The sequence below is a fragment of the Parasteatoda tepidariorum genome, chromosome 6 (genome assembly GCF_982258835.1).
Source record: "Parasteatoda tepidariorum strain Cologne lab strain chromosome 6, Ptep-v5.0, whole genome shotgun sequence".
NCBI classification, from domain to species: domain Eukaryota; kingdom Metazoa; phylum Arthropoda; class Arachnida; order Araneae; family Theridiidae; genus Parasteatoda; species Parasteatoda tepidariorum.
In genome coordinates, this window is record NC_141760.1 from 33,023,374 (window position 1) to 33,043,463 (window position 20,090).

The following is a 20,090-nucleotide window of genomic DNA, read 5'->3' on the forward strand; positions in this document are numbered from 1 at the left end:
TAAGTAAAAATATCGCATAAAAACTGAAAATAAAATATAAAGAAGACGAAAAACGAACATACGAAGACGAAAAACGACATAAAACGAAATCTATAAAGTAAATAGCGAATTAAAATGAACTTACATGAACGGGAAATTTTTCAAGAATGATTTAAAATATTTTCGCAACAAGATTGCCAGATGACAAATTCTTTTTTTCTTTATATTTTATTTTCTGTTTTTACGTGATATTTTTGCTCAATGTGTTCTATTTTATTTGTTGTAAATTTTTCGTTAAATTTTTCTGAGTGCTCCTCACACTATTGTATTGATATATTTTGCTTTGGCTACATTGATACAATATTAGACAGCACTCCTTTTTCCGGATATAATCGTGAGAGCTGAGGAACTGATTATATCTTTTATTTTAAAGATTTTTATTTTTTTTTCCGGATTTTTTTTATTATTTTTATTACTATTTTTCTTTTTCCCTTTTTTCATTGTTCTGTAATTTTTCCATGTTTTCTCTACATTTTGAACTTATTTTATGAGTTCTATTTACTTGCAGCTTATGCGCAATAAATAAAATTTATTGTTTTTCGTAATTTTTTTTCTTTTTGTCCTTTTTGTATTTTTCTGTTATGCTATATATATATATATATATATATATATATATATATATATATATATATATATATATATATATATATATATATATATATATATATATATATATATATATATATATATATGTATGTAATAACGGCGGATCCACACCGTTATTTTTTAGCTAATTAGTAGTCAAAGCAGCATGATTAATGAGTCCATGTTGTGCATTATCTTTTTTATTTAGTAGCGATGGTGAAAGCATACATCTTAGCCCCCTCCAAGCTGGAGATGGGGGGAGACCCATATCCCGTCTAAGCTGACGGATTTTATTAAAGCATGATAAACAACAAAAAGCCACGCCAAAAACATTGCTCCTGCGTTATATAGGATGATTAAAACTTGTGAAGAGGCCAGTTATTATTGCCTTTTTCTGTATTCTTACGCCTCATCAAAATTATTTATTACTCATAGCAAATCGTTTAATCTTTCCTTATATGGAAGTGAAAGATCTTAAAATAACTTCTCTTTTGAAATATAAATCTAATTATTATTCATTGGCATGTTTTTAGCCTTGAAGTCCCAAAATAGAATTTCAACCCTTATCCTTTACCAAATATATTTTACGAAAACGAATGAAGTTTTAATGCTTTTATTAATACAAAAGTATTTTTGTACTACATATATATATATATATATATATATATATATATATATATATATATATATATATATATAATAAATGACATGACTGTATTGCGGCACCCTAGCATCATTTATGCTTACCATTTTAGAAAAGATAAAATCTAAATCTAAATAATTTTTTCGTAACTAAGTTTTTATTTATACTTAACGCATGGCTAACAATTCAACGCTACTTAAAGTATTACTTAAGACAACCTAACAAAACGAATAATAACAATAAATAGAAATACCCGAATTTATAGTGCTGCATAAGAGAAATATAAATCATATACAGATATAATTGCGTTGCCTATTTTTATGTTTTGAGGGAACTAATAATTAAAAAATGACATTCTAATAAGTTAATTAAAACAACATAAAAAGTACTATTTATGAAAAATAGATTAGTATAGCAGAAAAACAATTAATTCTTCTTAAAATAGATAGAGGAATTCGTTATTTTCCCAGACGGAGATAAAAAAAAATATATAATAAATAAATAAAATAAAGAAAAACTTCTTAACAAATTACATTTCTTATTATTACCGACAACATTTTAAGAATAATTACTATTTGAAATTGTTTATATTTACGAAAATTTTTTAATTTATACAATATTTCAGTAGAATATTAAGTAGAACCATTCTTCACAGTTGATTGAATCTCAATTGGCTAATTTTTAAAACATCATTTCCTCTCCGCCAAATAATGGGGTTTTTATCAGGCGAAGAGAAATTCTCTACACAGAATAAAATTTATCCGTCGCGATTTATGGAAAAGAAAATTGTGTTATTGAATAAAAGACCAGTCTTTCACACGCATATTGCTTTTAAAATTCAAACTGTGGCATCATAATTTGAGATTAATGAGTATGAAAATCAAGCTGGTGCCGTACGGATGCGACACGAAGTTATTCTTTTAAAGTAAGTTAGTCTTTCTGCTGAATTTCCAGATGTTATATCCAGAAGTTAATGATCAATACATTTCAGAGCATTGCTCAAGAAATAGTAAAACGAATCAAGGAAAATATTTTACGAAAATGCATCAAACTATGAAAAAAAAATTATAACCAAAAGGTAATGGCATTCACTCAAGATCATGAACTAATGGGCAGTTCAGTCCGAAAATGATAAAGCTGCAAAATTGCACAATTCCCGGCCACCAGAAAAATTATTATCTTACTCACATACTTGTCAGAATCTGATTTTCTTGTATAGAAAACTTTTAAATTTAAGCTATTGCTAAAACTAGAATGTCTTTAATTGGATAGTGTTCTAAAGTTTGATCTATTCCATGCTATTTGCATTAAGCTGACTTACATCCCAGGAAAACTAAAAAACTGGTAGCAAAATTTCTAAAAGAGCATTCAGAGACGTGAGCGCTTGCCTCCTAATGAGATGGCCCAAGTTCGAATCCCAGCGTTGGCCGATCGATACGAATATTGCTCCCGGATCGCAAAAATGTTGACGTAAAATATATATCTTTTCTGGTAGAAAGATCATGGGGTAGAATCCCTTTATCATCGGGCTAACCAGGAGAGATTTTTGTGGTTTTCCCCACCGTGTAATGCAAATACAACTAATCGTCCTCCGCGAATGCTAGTTTATTTCAATGATTTAACCAGGAATTCCCTTGTCTTCTGGATGGGTTGAAAATTACAAGGCTGTATGGATACACGTGAACTCCGAATTGAGTCGGTTGTTCAATGCCGGTTATAATATAAAATAAAACATTCGAAAACTCACCGCCTTTTCATTTCAATTATTTGAAGAAGAAAAATTATGTTTGTTAGAGAATCTCTGCCAGAGGTTTCAATTCTCAGAATATTAAGTTAGCAAGGTAAAGAAGTAAATTTAGAAACTTTACAACCGGTTTTCTGGCTCATTTTTACAAATTTTGTTTATTATTAAATATTTGGAATGAACAGTGTGAAAAAAAAAATCTTTTGTTGCGATTGTAGAAGTTTTAGTATATTTTCTGAGCAAAATAATAACAATAGTTACTTCTTTCGTCAAAAAAAATTTTTTTGTTTTATTTCATTACTTAATTTAATGATGATGAAAATAACTGTAAGTAGTAAGATATAATATAGTAATAACATCAGATTAAGTTACAAAAGTTTTAATTCTGCAGGAACAAATTCTATTGAATAGTTCTCAAGAAATGAAAACATCGAAAACCGACTTATTTGATTATTTATTTTTCAGAACTAGTTAATATATTTCTTTTGCCACATTTATAAGCTATTAGGACTGAAAATTTAGTTGCATACCTGCCAACTTTTAAGCTTTTGAAAACTGTTCTTTCTCAGTGGTAGTTAAATAATTATTGAAGTGATATTGTATAAAAATACTTAATTCACATTTCACCATCACTTAAAGCACAATAACATAACTAGTTGGTTTTCTTTATGTATGTTGAAACTATTTAAATGTAATGGTATATAAAATTATAATAAATCAAATTCGTTAAGACAGGAATAAAGCAGGAATGTAAGTTTTTGACAAAACAAATATAAAAATAAAATCTTCCCGAAAATCTAAGTAATATAGATGAAATACGGTTATAACCCAACTTAAAAAAAAAGAAGGAAAAAAAAGCACCTGTTTGACAGAACATATATTTTTGCTAGTACGGGATGTTATCCGCAACACATTGAGACCTTCAAAAATTACAAACATTAAATAATTACATTTTACTCCGTCCGTCCCAAATTAGGTCGAAAATTTTGTCCCAAATTAGTTGCTACATTTAGGTCGAAAAATTTGTCCCAAATTAGCTGCTACATTTAGGTCGAAACTTTTGTCCCAAATTAGCTGTTACATTTAGGTCGAAAAATTTGTCCCAAATTAGATGCTACATTTAGGTCGAAACTTTTGTCCCAAATTAGATGCTACATTTAGGTCGAAACTTTTGTCCCAAATTAGATGCTACATTTAGGTCGAAACTTTTGTCCCAAATTAGATGCTACATTTAGGTCGAAACTTTTGTCCCAAATTAGGTGCTACATTTAGGTCGAAACTTTTGTCCCAAATTAGATGCTACATTTAGGTCGAAAATTTTGTCCGAAATTAGATGCTACATTTAAAGTGGGTGGAGTCATCAGTAACTTCCGTCGCAGTTTAGTAGATCGACACTAGTAAAATTGCTCTACAATAAAGAAAAAAAAAAAATATGAATTCTCGATTCATTAGCTAAAAAATTGTTTTATGCGACTGTTAGTGAAACAGTTCTTAGAATATGTTCAGGAGAAGCTTTACAAGCAGAACACCTTAGGACATATAGGAAAAACTTTGTTTTTATTCTGTTCCTCTGGGAATAATAGCAGTATGTTCTAGCCTGCAACACCGAAGAAACAGGGAACCTCCGTCGCGTTCAATATTTCATATGTCCATATAACATGCAACTTTATTCAAATTATTTCGTGGTGGGCCTTTTAACCCTTTCTAATACCGTGGTTAGTATGCTTACCCTTACTATCAATTAAAAAAGTACATGGTAAACTTTTTTACAACTTTTAATTCGAGCTTCTATTTGTTAATAACTTACACTCTGATGAAGTACGCTTAAATTTGGAAAAACCATATGCAAGTTTTAGAAAATATGAAAAAAAAATGTATATTAATTTCTTTTGAAGTCTGTAGCATTTATAAAATATATTTTATAAATAAAAAGAAATAAAACTCTTTAAGCTCTTTAGTTTATTAAAACGCCTAATGCACGTAGACATATTAACAACAAAAAAATGGCGTTGAAATTTAAATTAACTTTATATAATAAGTTAAAAGAATTTTGTCTCTTTCATCAATTTCAAGGGCATGAAATCCCTTTAAATTATGAAGAAAAAAAAACTTTTAAGAATGAGCATAGAGGAAAAGAAAAAGAGAAACCAGTTTAGATACTTCTGTTGTTATTCTATAATCATCATTTCTGCTTCTTTTATTATATTACTTCACATAATCTATTGAAAATGAAGAAAAAATAATTTTTCTTTGAAAACTACGGAACATTTCATTCTCAGTTTTATTCGTCACTCATAAATAACACTGGGGATAATTTTTGTTTTACTTTTTTTTCTGTTGCCTGAGACTTTTTAAACAGACCTTATATATTTTCGCGTCGCTGAGTTTAAATCCGCGATCTGTTTCCCTCCACAAGCTTCAGTTTTTATACAATCAATAATACATTCCTAACCAGGAATTTTTAAGATTCACTCGAATGATTACTAAGTGTCCTCACTTCTCTGCTACGTAGGGCGAGGTAGGAAGAAGGAGATAACCCATTACCCATTGCAGTTTAGGAAGCGACACGCTAAGATGTTTTTTTTTTTTTTTTGCGTGTTATTTTTAAAGGAGCCGACAAGCGTACATATTTATTTATCTTAACCTATAGGTTCTTTATAAACTTATACATTCATACATAAAATAAACTATACCAGCAACATCATTTTGAAAAAAATTCTGTTGTTTTCCAAACAAATTTAATTTCAAGATTTGAATTCAGATTTGAAATTCTTTGAATTAATTTGAAAATTGAATTGATCTAAAATTCAGATTATTTGAATTTGGTGTGGATGTGAATAAATGCGACTAAAAATTTGTTCTCCGGTTAATTAATTATACGAATTCAAATATTTGAACTTTTTCGTTTCACAAAGATCTCGTAGCAGACGATTAACAAATAATAATTTCAATATTTAACGTTGTATGCGTAGTATATATTGATGGTTCAGCTCGTCATCTTCAAAAAAAATATATAAAAATTGCAGTTTTTAGGGAATCGGAACTAATGTAAAGTAGTGAATATTTTACTATTATTTAGTGCTTTATAATAAATATATTGGTCATGAATTATTTTTAATTTTAAAAAGTCACCAGATTCAGTGATAAAAAAGTGTTATTCGGTAAAATAATCTTAGTCTGCCGAAGCCTTACTAATGTTTAAAGGTTAGCCTTGCCCGAGTATAATATTTGGAAGGAAAAAAAATTTCTTTTGCTCCAATTTTGGCATTAATTTATTTAACCCTTTCTCGCCGACTGTCACAAATATGTGACAGTATAAAATCGTATCAATCAGGGCAAAAAGATAAAACTGGTAATTAAAGTATTTCTTTGGCAGTTTATTTGCGGGCAGAGTTATAATTGTTTGATTTATTTAATTCACCATTACTTTGTTCAAAATAAAACTATTTAGTCATACTTTGAATTAACATTGATTATATATATTATTAAACTAAAAATAATTAAAGTAAAAGCAAAGTAAGTCTGTCAAATTAGCAACGACTACATTTAAGTTACCGTTTTTTATTTAATTACAACTTGATTCTGATTTTGTACGAATGATTTTCTGAATCACCCGTCCCCAAGGGGTTAATAGTGATGAGACAAATGAGAAAAAGTGGTCTATGTAGGTCTATAACAATACGGGGAAAGAATCTTAGTTTATGTTATTTTTTTACCGATCACTTTATTATTTTTTCTTTTTAAAGCAATATGTTTTGACTTCAGATTCAAATGTAAAGATTTATTAATGCATTATGGAAGATCGAACTGTTTTGCTTCAACAAAGGAAATTATAATAATAAGGAACTTGTTATACCACATTTAAAAAAAGGGAAAAAAGATGCGCTAGGCACTAATGTTAAACTTTTGAATTCCCTGTTGAGCGTCATGTAGTGAAAATAGTAAAAAAATAATAATACTTTTCCGTTGACCTAATATGGTTTTTTTGCTATAATTTCAACATTAATAAAGTTAGTCACAGTATTTTAGTACCATTGTATGCCATCACGTTCTACTGATATCTTACAGATACGCAAAACAAACTTATTTATAATATTTGTTACATTAACCTCTTCGAGACGGGCGAGTCATATACAGAGATGCCAACTGCCCCGGGCAAGTCAAAATAATTTGAAAAACGATAAATAACTACAAACTGAAATTTGCAAGTATTTGACTAATTTTGTTTAATTTTTGAAAGGTTTATAATGACTTAATTATACCAAAGTGGCGAATTATATAAGCCTTCGAATTATTCAGAAATAATGGTGGATAAAAACCAAATAAATTGAATTTATTAAACCAAGAATCACAATTAATAAACTACCACTCGAAAATATTTATTCGCTGTCCGGAACAAGTTGGTATCTATGCATTCTCAGGGTGGCAACAATTAGGGTAAAAAAAAATTAAAAAAACTGGCAGGCAAAATGTTTCTATAGCAGTTTATTTGGGGGAGGAATATCACTACTTAATTCAAAATAAAAATTATAGCTACACTTTGAACTAACATTAATAAGGCATGTTAAAATTAAAATGAAAGCAAAAACAAGACTGTTAAAATAAGCCTTGCCCAAACTTAAGCAATTGCTTTTTTTTTTTTTTCAATCCTGATTCTGTACGAATACATTTATGACTCGTACAGAAGTACATATATATATATATAGTACATATATATATATATATATATATATATATATATATATATAGGAATAATATGAAATGTAAGTCTTAATTATGAGTTATGATTGAATAATTAAACTCTTGCATATTTCATATTACTTCTATTTGTAGCTTTTGTACATTTCAATATATGTACTTTTATTTTTTATAGTTGAATATTCTATACAATCATAACATTTGAATATTTCCTATACTCGTAACATTTGTATCTTTGATTGTTCTATATGTATAATTTTTATATTTGAATATTTTATATAACACTTATATGTCAGAGATGCCAACTTGCTCCGGACAGCAAATATATATTTTAAAGTGGTAGTTTATCAATTGTGATTCTTGGTTTAATAAATTCAATTTAGTAGATTTTTCTCCACCACTATTTCTAAATAATTCGTAGGCTTATATAATTCACCACTTTATAGTACTTACTTATGTCATGCTATACCCTTTAAAATGCAAGCAAAAATAGTCATATATTTGAAAATTTTACTTTGTAGTTGTTTACTGTTATCTTAATTATTTTGGCGCGTCCGGAGCAGTTGGCATCTCTGATATGTATTTGGATATTCTATAAAAATTTTACCATTATGTTATTGAATACTCAATGAATTTGTATCATATACTAATTATTTAATAAATTTGTAACATTTGTTTTAAATATTTGTCTATTGTACATACATGATGTATAATTTTTTTATGCACATTTTGTGCATTCTAGGAATGTTTTATACATTCAATATATATACTTTTACATGTTTAGTTTATTTTTTTCAAATATTTAGCTTTTGAAAATATTTCAAAAAATTAAAGAACTTAGCAGTAATATAACCTTTATTCAAAGACATATGTACTATAGATAAATGCTGTAGCCAAAAGTACACAATAAATTTCATTTTTTCGGTGTTTAGTTGAAATTAAATGAATCGGCTAGAATTAATAGAAAGTACAGAAATTTATAATTTCTCATCAAGTTAAATAACTATTTCTTTTTATTATTCCGAAAGAGGTTACTCGCTATAAATCGTCATTATGTAAACTCTATTATTCTAAATTGATAAAAATAAAATTCTTTAATCTATGAACGCATAATTTCTTATCTTAAAGTTAATGAAATATACATTCATTAACAATCAAAATCTACCAAACGTTTCAAAAAAAATTCGGACATTTAATATCCATTTCACAATTATTTGTTCTCATTTTCCTTTTTTTTTTTACGATGAGAATATTTTCAAAAAACATAATCCTTCATTGCGGTGTGAAATCAGGTATTAATTCAAATTAAGCTGTAAAAGAATTGTCTTCTCAGGCATTGAACTATGCAAAATCAAAATGGCGCCAGGAACCAAATAAAGTTCGATTTAAATTTCGCCCGTCGTTTCGGCGAAAATAAATAAAAATGGGGAATATTTAATTGCGTCTACCGTTCACCCATTCCATTTTCTTCTTTTGTTTTCTTTAACTTTCCCTGCATTTATCGAAATTAGGATTTTAAGAAGTATTCCATGAGAATTCTTTCTTTCCTTGAAGGGCTTGGCTTCTTTTTTTCTATAATCCTTTGGCCAAGTCCGATCAGAGGGTGTTGTTCTAGATACTCAATCAGAGAAGTTGACGAGTCGTCTATTCTTTTTCGCTTCATTGTCGTGTTTACAGTTATTTTGCTGAGCGTGTTGGTGAACAAACGAAACATTTTGTGGATGTGCCGAACATAAATCATGTTGGAATAAATATTGACCTATGTGTGTAAGTATATAATACATTTCAAAAAAATGTATCTCACATAAAATAAATATTTTCTTCTATCTTTTTGGAAATTATAATATTTTGTAATGTGAAATAATTTAAATAAATTTAAAAATTCTTTTATATCTCTTATGCTACCGAATTTTAAATATATTTTATATTATTGTAAATAAAATGAAGTTTCTGTTATGAGAAACAAAACCTTTCATTTAGAGTTTACCTACATTCTTCATTATAATTTAAAAGTAAATTGTAGGAAAAAATAATACGTAAAAAATAATTTTGTTATGTTTTGCTTTATTTTCTATAGGGTATGACATTTTATTTTCTACGGGATATGATTTTATTATTAATTTTGAAAAAAGAGTATATTAAAAATATTTTGTTAAAATTCACAGATAGAGCAAATATATCAATGGAAAAATATTGTATAATTTGATTCAACTTTTTTTTTCCAACTTAAACACCTAATATTTAGAAGAAGTTCATTTTCATGCATATGTCTTAAATATTTTACAGTTTCACTCAGCTTTTACTTTCAACTTAAAAATTTAATATTAATAAGATAGATAAGTTCATTTTCATGCATATTTTTTAAATATTTCACAGTTTCCTTCAGCTTTTATTTCTGAATTACATATTTAATATTAATACGATAGATAAGTTCAGTTGCATGGATATATTTTAAATATTGCACAGTTCGACCCAAATTTTCCTTTCAACTTAAATATTTAATATTAAAGAGATAGATAAGTTCAATGCATGCACATGTTTTAAATATTTTACAGGGTGACTCAACTTTTCCACATTAAACACATAATATTTATAAGATAGATAATTTCAGTTGCTAGCATGTGTTTTCAAATATTGTGTAGTTTGACTTAATCATTTCTTCCAATTCAATAAGAAAAGTTTAGTTTTTGTAAAATATTGCGAAATTGGTTTTCTAATTTAATTTTTCATGCAACAATTGAAGCTTTTTCATACATTTCGGAGCCTGAACTTTTTTCTTTTCTTTTTTTTCCGACTCAGTATGATGCATTTAAAAATCTCAGTTGCTCCTCAGCAGCTCCTCAGATGCGATTGAAAATTTGTAGGGCTTGGATTGAAAAGTCACTTTCATATTTAATATACGAATAACATAAATTGTGCAAAAAACTTAATTTTGCTGCTGAGACATGAACAAGCAACTAAACTTATATAACCAATCTTATTCATCCTTCCGCCGTAATCAGTTAAAGTTGGAAAGACAATTTTGCTTCACATTGTACGTTAAATCAAACACAAACAAGAATTAACTTAAATATAATTTAATATTTTCATGCGCGAGTAATATTTTCTTATCTAGAAATCAACCAATTATGTGATATGGACGAAAGCAAGAGAGCTATAACTAACACGTGACCAATCTTTCTCTTTCCTAATACCAGGGTTCGATAATTATATTGCTCTACATGCCCGAGGAATGTAAACATGCATTTATTACCTCTGCATGCCCCACCATGCATGTAAATATTTAATTAGAGAAAGCTTTGTGCGCAATAGCTTGATGCGCTAATTTTTTTGTCCATGAGTGTAAAATATATAGCGATGGACATTCTACTTTTGTTTCTGTTTTATTGAAATATTATTACATTACCTTTGCTACCACTAAGAAAAATGTTTTCTGAAACTACAGAAATTCCGTAGTTGCTGGAGGGTATGCATAAATGTTACTGAATTTCGTTACATAAACAAGAATTTAAATAACGAAACTAGCAGAATTCTTCTTTTTATTTTTCATCTTTATTTATAGAAAAAAGTTTGCCCAAATCGCTGTTGTTCACCCTTCAAACTTTAATTTTTTTAGTCTCAATTGAACATTTTATTCTAGAAACGTCGTTGAGCAGCAGACCTAATTTTGAGTTTAAGACTATCAATGTTCATCTCCGTAGCCTTGTAATTTGAACCTAACTTAGAAGATAAGGACACTCCTAGATCAAATAATGGGAGAAATTTGCCTCCGTGGAGGACTTTTTGATAGAGCTTACCCGCATTTGCGTTACATGGAGAGAAAAACCACGAAAACCTCCCACGTTTAGGCCTAACGGCCAGGGAACTCTAACTCGTGATCCATCTACTGTGGTCGGTGCGATCTGGGTGCGGAATTCGTATCTACCGGATTTGAACCCGATTCACCTCATTGGGAGGTGAACGCTCTATCCCCTGAGCCACCACGACTCTCAATTGAACATTGGATGTTTTGCACAAACGTGTATGTTGAAAAGTATGAGCTTGCTGATAATGCTCCTGATAATAATTCGTTGTTAATAATGCTCTGCATTTATTCCATCGATGATTATTCTTGTAAAAGAAGCGATGAGCAACTGCATCAATGTTTAATCCTTTTTTTTTGTTTTTAATACTGCTATCATGAAAGAGATGTGAAAAATATAATGTAATAAACATAATTTTTTCATTGAAAAGATGTTTGGAAGTTTCACTCGAGCATGTGTTTCGTAGACTCACATGCCTGGTAGGATATTTCTTGAATTTTGCATAATACTGCATAATATTGAATAATTTTGCATGCATATATATATATATATATATACATATATAATAACTAACTAACTAACTCAGTGGCGCGACAGCCCATTAAGAGGGCCAAGGCCGACTGTGCCCATCTCAGTTTTCTTGACCTTGGGCTCTGGGGTGCAGGAGCATATGTTCCGGTGAGGTGGTCAGCCGAACGCGGAACCCCCAGTGTTAGTTCCCAAGCATGCTTGGTACTCATTTTATCGACCCACTGAAGGGATGAAAGGCTGAGTCGGCCTTGCCCGGCCCAAGGATCGAACCAAGGACCTGTGGCACGACAGCGCGAAGCGCTACCGCTCAGCCACCGGGCGTCATATATATATATAATATATAATATATATATATATATATATATATATATATATATATATATATATATATATATATATATATATATATATATATATATATATATATATATATATATATATATATATATATATATATATATATATATATATATATATACACTGGTTATCATAAATTAAGGAAAAATCACAAAAATAGCGATAACTCTTTCAAAAGTAAGCCAAACCGTGCAAAATTTGCATATGTTGTCCACTAAGAGTAGCTGAGTAAAATTGCAATATGCAAATTAGTGGCGCTGCACTCGGCTTACGTCATCTGCCTGGAGCATAAAAGTCCAAGTTTGAGAGAAAGCACACAAATTTTACTGTGATTGCGACATTGAAAATCTGAGATAGCCAATTCGTAATAATGACCTCTAGGCATCATTTGCCTGAAGAACTACGATGGAGAGCCATCGGGAGACTAGAGGCAGGGCAGAGTCAATCAGAAGTGGCCAGATGGCTAAATGTGAGTCCATCTGTGGTTCATAGACTTTGGAGGCAATTTCAAACCACAGATTCGGCATCTAGGAGGTTCAGTCAAGGACGGCCAACTGTTACGACCAGTGCCGATGACCGATATTTGACATTAAGTGCACGCAGGAATAGAACCGCTACTCCGACACATCTTAGATCTTCTCTTGCTGCAGCCACCGGAAGGTTGGTGTCAACGTCAACTGTGCGCAGAAGGCTCCACGAAGGTGGTCTGTATGCGAGACGACCAGCCATTTGCGTGCCGCTCACATCACGCCATAGGAGAGACCGTTTGCAGTGGGCCCGACAACATGTCCACTGGACGTCAGATCAGTGGAGGCCTGTTCTCTTTACGGATGAGTCCAGGTTTAGTCTAGAAAAGACAGTAGACGTTATTTGATATGGAGAGAACCTGGGACCCGTTATCATCCATCAAACATCCGTGAAAGAGATGCATACGGAAGAGGCAGTGTCTGTGTTTGGGGAGGCATATCCTTAGGAGGGCGCACATACCTCCATGTCTTTCCAAGGGGAACCGTGAATGCTCAGGTTTATCGAGACAACATCCTTGATGCTTATGTGCGCCCATATGCCGGGGCAATTGGTGATTGCTTCCTGTTACAGGACGATAATGCAAGACCACACAGAGCTCGCATTGTTGATGATTATCTTCAACAGGAAACAATTACTCGCATGGAGTGGCCAGCTCGATCCCCGGACTTGAATCCTATCGAGCACGTTTGGGATGCTCTAGGGAGGCGTGTATCTGCCATCAATCCGCCCCCTCAGACCCTTGCCACGCTTGCAACTGCTTTACAAGAGCAATGGCTCTCACTTCCTATTGAACTGATAGACCGCATAATTGAAAGCATCACACATCGCTGTTTGTGCTGTATTGCTTCTAGAGGCAATCATATTCCATATTAAAGGTACTTTTTCTATTGCAAACCGATACTTCCAATTTGTTTATTTTATACATGTGCTAATTTCTATACTACTATTAATGTCTGATAATTTCTTTTTATGTTGTTTAATACCTTACTATGTGTTGTATATTGTGGGTAAGTTTCATAAAATTCCATGTGTAATTTCTTGAGTTATCGCGATTTTTGTGAATTTTCCTTAATTTATGATAACCAGTGTATATATATATATATATATATATATATATATATATATATATATATATATATATATATATATATATATATATATATATATATATATATATATATTAGGGCGTATCGAAAAAATCGAAAATTCTTAAATCTTTCTGCGGTAGTGCGGAAAAGATGTGAATTCCTATTATTAAAAAATTAGCGGAATCTTAAAACTCTGGGTTGATATCTTCTGTTGCCTCAATGGGCCTAAAGTTCCAAAAATTCGACTAAAAATGATTAAAATACATAACCACAGATTTCGTTGATCGGTTTGAGGTAGCTCTTAAAAGTTACAATATTTTAAAAACAACAACTATAAAAAATTTTAGAATTACAGATTAATATCTTCCGCCGCCTCATCGGCATCTAATTTTGGAAATTTCGACGCATTTTGGTACTTTTCTGTATAACTGTTTATTGCTTGCACAATGCACAATCGAGACAGACTGGATTTGGCGCTCTGCCAAAAAAAGTAGAACAACCTTATTTTGAACCCTATTTTGACAGTTCTTGTCAGTCAAAGATATGGTGTATCCAACAGAACCACGGCTGCTATAGCATGGAGTGTTATGAAAGATATCGCAAGATTAATATCGCAATCAGATACCAGCCTCATTAGAGACAAAAAAATATAGAGGAAAAAATCGAGAATTTACAAAGAAATTGTCTCAAAATCAAATGAAAATCGGTCCACTATATATGGCCTTTATTTTGATAGACGACATGACAAAACTTTAACATCAGAAACACACGAGGGCAAGCAGTTCCAAAGAACAATTGCAAAAGCTCATTACTGTATTCTATCGGAGCCTGATTCTACGTACATGGAACATGTTACGCCTGTATGTGGATCTAGTCCTCATATACCTAATAGCATTTACGAATACAGGTGATTTATTGGATGATTTTAGTAACCTTTTCGTTCTCGGGTGTGACGGCACCGTAGTGAACACAGAAGTGTTTAATGGTGTAATTCGCAGGCTTGAATTGAAACTTCAGAGAGCAGTAGAATGGATTATCTGCTTACTTCATTTCAATGAGTTGCCATTACGACACCTATTTAAGTCCATTGACGGCAAGTCATCTGGCCCCACATCTTACACCGGAGACATTGGACGGAACCTCAAAGGATGCGAAAAGCTTTCAATTGTTGCTTTTAATAGCATTGAATGCGAGATGCCAGATATTGATCCCACCACTCTCAGTTCAGATCAGAAATACTCATTAAGCATTTGCACCGCCATTAGTTTTGGCTTTTAATGTTCAGATCTAGCTAACCGGGAACCAGGAACATTGAATTTGGTTCACTGGCTAACAACTGCTAATCGAATACTGAGGTACATCTACATATCTACATCAGGTATGACATGAGGTATATCTACATATCTATTGATATATATCTACATTAGACCCATCAAACGTGTTGCTAACTTTAGTTGTATTCATTCTAAGAGTCTGCGCACCTTCATGATTCCGAATAAAGATTCATCATTCCATAAAAAACAGTACTAGACACCTGTGGCATTTCATCAATTCCTCTCGCTACTTGCCTAAAAAGTATCGTGACGTAATCAAACCAATTATTTCTCGCAACGCTTACTTTGCAGCTCCAGAAAACATGCTTTTGGCCATGTTAATGGATGAGGGGTGCCATATTAGGACCCTTGCAGCTCGGTGGATTAGTAAGGCAAGGGAAGTTAGCCCAGAAGGAAATTGTGTTCGCAGATTCGTTATTCCTGCTCTTAACTTTGGAGCAACAGACTATGTAGATCTCATTAACTGGCAAGCTTGTTATGTGTTCACCCGTTCTCAAAGAGATCAGTTCTCAAGAACTTCTGAAGATGATAAGGGACGGTATGCCAATGGACTGATGGAACTTTATTAAAGTTCCTTCACACACACAAGTAGTGGAGCGGATTGTGAAACTAGTTATTGCAGTTTCGGGAAAAACAGTTGGGCCGCTGAGCATAGATAGATTTATTAGAGCGACACTAGAATCCAGAAAACATATGTCAAAATTTGAGACAAAAAATGATTACAAACAGTAATGCTTTTGTCATTTGTATGTTTAAGAGGTAAAATAAAGTCTCTCTTCCCATTAAAATGAGGTAAGTGTGAAGTTTATTAACTGAAATTTTTTGCCTTCATTTTCCAAAATATTGTGGCGATGAGGCGGCAGAAGATATAAAAATAAAATTCTAAAATTTTTTATGGTTGTATTTGTTACAGAATAGCAACTAGTAAACACTACCCCAAATCGATAAACGAAATATGGGTCTGTTTATTTTTTTTTTATTTTAATGATTTTTAGTCCAATTTTCGGAACTTTCGGCCCACTGAGGCGACAGAAGATATTGACCCAGAGTTTTGATATTCCGCACAATTTTTAATGATGGGTGTTCACATCTTTTCCGCACTACCGCAAAAAGATCTAAGAAATTTCGATTTTTTCGATACGCCCTAATATATATATATAAAAACAATAAAGAAAAGAAAAATTTGCTGAGAGAAATTTAAGGGATCTAATTATGATTATTAATGTTAATTATATTAATTAATGTTAGTTAATTATATTAGTTAATGGTTAGTTAATTTTATTAGTTAATGTTAATGTAATGATATAATTATATTAATTAATGTTAATTAAGCTTTATAAACAGCTCATACACTGCAAGTTTATAAAACCCATATAATAAAAAAAAACACAAAGAAAAACAGGGAAAGAAATAAAAAAAAAGAACATTTTTAAAAGAGAAAAAGAAAAATTAACATGCAAAAATAATTAAAATTTTGAAATTAAAAAAGTCAAAAAAAAAGAAAATAAGGAGAAGATATATAATATCATGATTTAATATGACATGATATAGATATAATAGATGCGGATATAATAGTCAGAACTGACGACTAGATAATATCTCTTCATTGTTTTTTTCTGGCTTCCTTTAAAGTTCAAAAATATTAATTACTTTTTTCTTTTAATTTTATAGATATTTTTAACAGAAGAAAAGAGAAACTCCCAAAAATATTTCCCCTAAACAATTCAGAATAAAAGCTCGGAAATGCCCTCTAGGTAAAAACATCAGCATTAATAACGTATCTGAAACAGTCGATAATGAGGATACGGTGTATGAATTTCATTCGGGAGAATGGCAACAACAACTCGAGCAGAACGAAGATCACTGAGTTATCCCTGCTTTCACTAAGCTTTAATTCTATTACTATTTTTGATCTCTAAAAAGACAAAATAAGTGCTTATAATTGCATAGCTACCAGCACTTAAATCACTTTCCTTTATAAACTGAGAATCATTTAGAAGATAAAAAATGTTCTAATCAAGCTATTTTTTTAGTGAAAACAGTCAGGACATTTTTTTAAAGATGGTTATTGCCTCTTCATTTTAGTATCTTTTTATTTTGTTGTATTTTATTTATTTTTTGCGAAATAAATAAGGCATTTTGCGAAAAGTAATAACTGTTTGAGGGGCGTAAAATTCTTTTTAAAAATAAAACACCAGAATTGTCAAAATTATTTTAGTTTGACTCGAGTAGAACAATTTATTTAAATGAATTTTTTCATTACTCATACATTAATTTTTCTTACTCTGTGGTTAATGTCGATAAACTCAACCTTTCAGAGAGTTAAGATGCATAGAGTAAGTTTTCATATCTGCCAGTTTTTACACTTCAAATGCACCATTTTTTTTTCCCTATTGGTAGTGAAATATTTATTGATTTAAAAATTATCTTTGTGGAAAAGACATTTTTGAGAAATGTTACATTTTTAATTTCCCTTTAATGTTAAGATATATGTTGGTGAGCTTTAACACATATGTTTCATTTATGATTATTTTTGGTAGGTAGGAATGAGTTAAAACATTTTGTGTCATTTAAATTTTAATTTGCCATGCTAGATAAAAACACATTTTTTAGATAAAAACACATCTTTCGCGCCGACTGTATCACAAATACGTGCCAGCATAAAACCGTATCAACCAGGGTAAAAAGATAAAACTGGTAATCAAAGTAATTCTTTAGCAGTTTACTTGCGGGCGGAGTTATAATCGTTTGATTTATTTAATTCACCATTACTTTGTTCAAAATAAAACTATTTAGTTATACTTTGAATTAGCATAGATTATATATATGATTAAACTAACAATAATTAAAGTAAAAGAAAAGTAAGTCTGTCAAATTAGAAACGACTACGTTTAAGTTACCGTTTTTTATTTAACTACATCCTGATTCTGATTTTGTACGAATGCTTTTCTGAATCACCCGTCCCCAAGGGGTTAAAGACCAATATTTACTAATTAAAATAAGGAGATTACTACTGTTCTACTACTAGGGGTTACTACTACTACTAGGGGTACTATTACTAGGAATTACTACTGTAATTTTTCTCGACTACCGCACCAGTTTTCATACATTCAAAAGTCCACTAACAGCTACCACATGGTCTGTTGATCTCAAAGAACTTATACAACGATAAATAATACACGATGGATGGGATAAAAGCCACTGCGCGGCGCAGGCGCCCACCTCATAAAACAGGTTCAGTTCAGTATATTCAGAAGTATTCACATGACTTTTTTACACCCATAATCACCTTATTTCTGAAGGTGGGTCTTTTTATTATCGAAAAAATAAGAAGCGTTTCTTTCTTTCTCTGGATGATATCAAAATAAATGAAAGTATATCCAATGTAATGTGTGAAGTTTATTTAATGTATTTCCATCTAAACGTTTATAAAAATTCTTACAAATGAATTAAGATGTGGATGTAATAGGGAAATAATAGGAATGTAATAGGGAAAATTGATTAAAAAATGCGAATACAAGCTAACATAATCCCCTTGATCGTTCTGTAAGAAAAATGAAGTTTTTCTAAATGAACTTCAATAAAATTTCTACTAAAGGGGAAAAGGAATCAATATGAAATTAGAAATGGTAACCATTTTACACATGCAAAATTTGCATCGCCCGAAATGAGTGCAGGAACTTAAAAGCTTCATGTTTATTTTCATTACATCACCTCTATAATTTAAAAAGCATTCTAATGTAAATATTACAATCCTATAGAATGATTTATTAATTACTGGTATTAAAACTAGAAATAAATTATTAACTTCCCCTTCTCATTTTAGTCCGTCTGAATTTGAAAAATGACGTAATTTCCGAAAGCTTCAAGGGTGATCTCTAAAATTGAGCCTACAATTTATAAACTATAGCCATGAAAAATCTTCAAAAACGTTTGCTGCTCAAAGGAGGGCTGTTTGCAATAAGTTAGAGTAGTGTTTCCCTATTTTTATCCAACCCCTGTAAGTGCAATTAAAATAACTTCATTCCCCTCTTGAAACTATGCTATTTCCCCTAGGTCAGGGGTGGCGAACCTTTATACACCAACGTGCCATTTTTTCTAAAGAATTGTTTGATGAGGTCATAGACGTGCCGTCAAATAATTTTGACTTCGTGATTATTGGGAAAATAATACTAAATACTATCAATTCAAAACTCTTTATTTACATTGGAAAAAAAACTTTTGCAATGTCTCAGTTATGCGCGTAATTCAACTTAAAGTAACATCAGTGTGACTTCTGTTGTTGCAGATTAGATGACAAATAACTTATATTAGGTTATAAGACGTTAGTTTAAGCAGGACTGTTAATTTTTTTGCTAGTTATTTATTGTTAGCTTGTTTTTTATGGTTATTAATTGATTTTTTTAGCATTAATTGTTAATTTTTTTATTAATAATTGTTTATTATTTTGTGTATTTTTTGTGAATTTTAATTTAATTGTTACATATGCTTCATAGTGTAATACCGTTTGTGTAATAACAAATGTGATCGGTGGTGTGCCTGAAATATTGTGTCGGGTGCCATAAATTTCACGCGTGCCATTGGTTCGCCATCACTGCCCTAGGGAGATTCTTTACCGCGGTAAGGAATCATTGAGCTATGGCGACAAGTGTGCATTTTACTTGATTATTTAGTTTTCAATCAGTCTAGCTAATTGCAAAAGTTAACGCATTTATTGTGTTTACCATTTCCAGTGCAGTG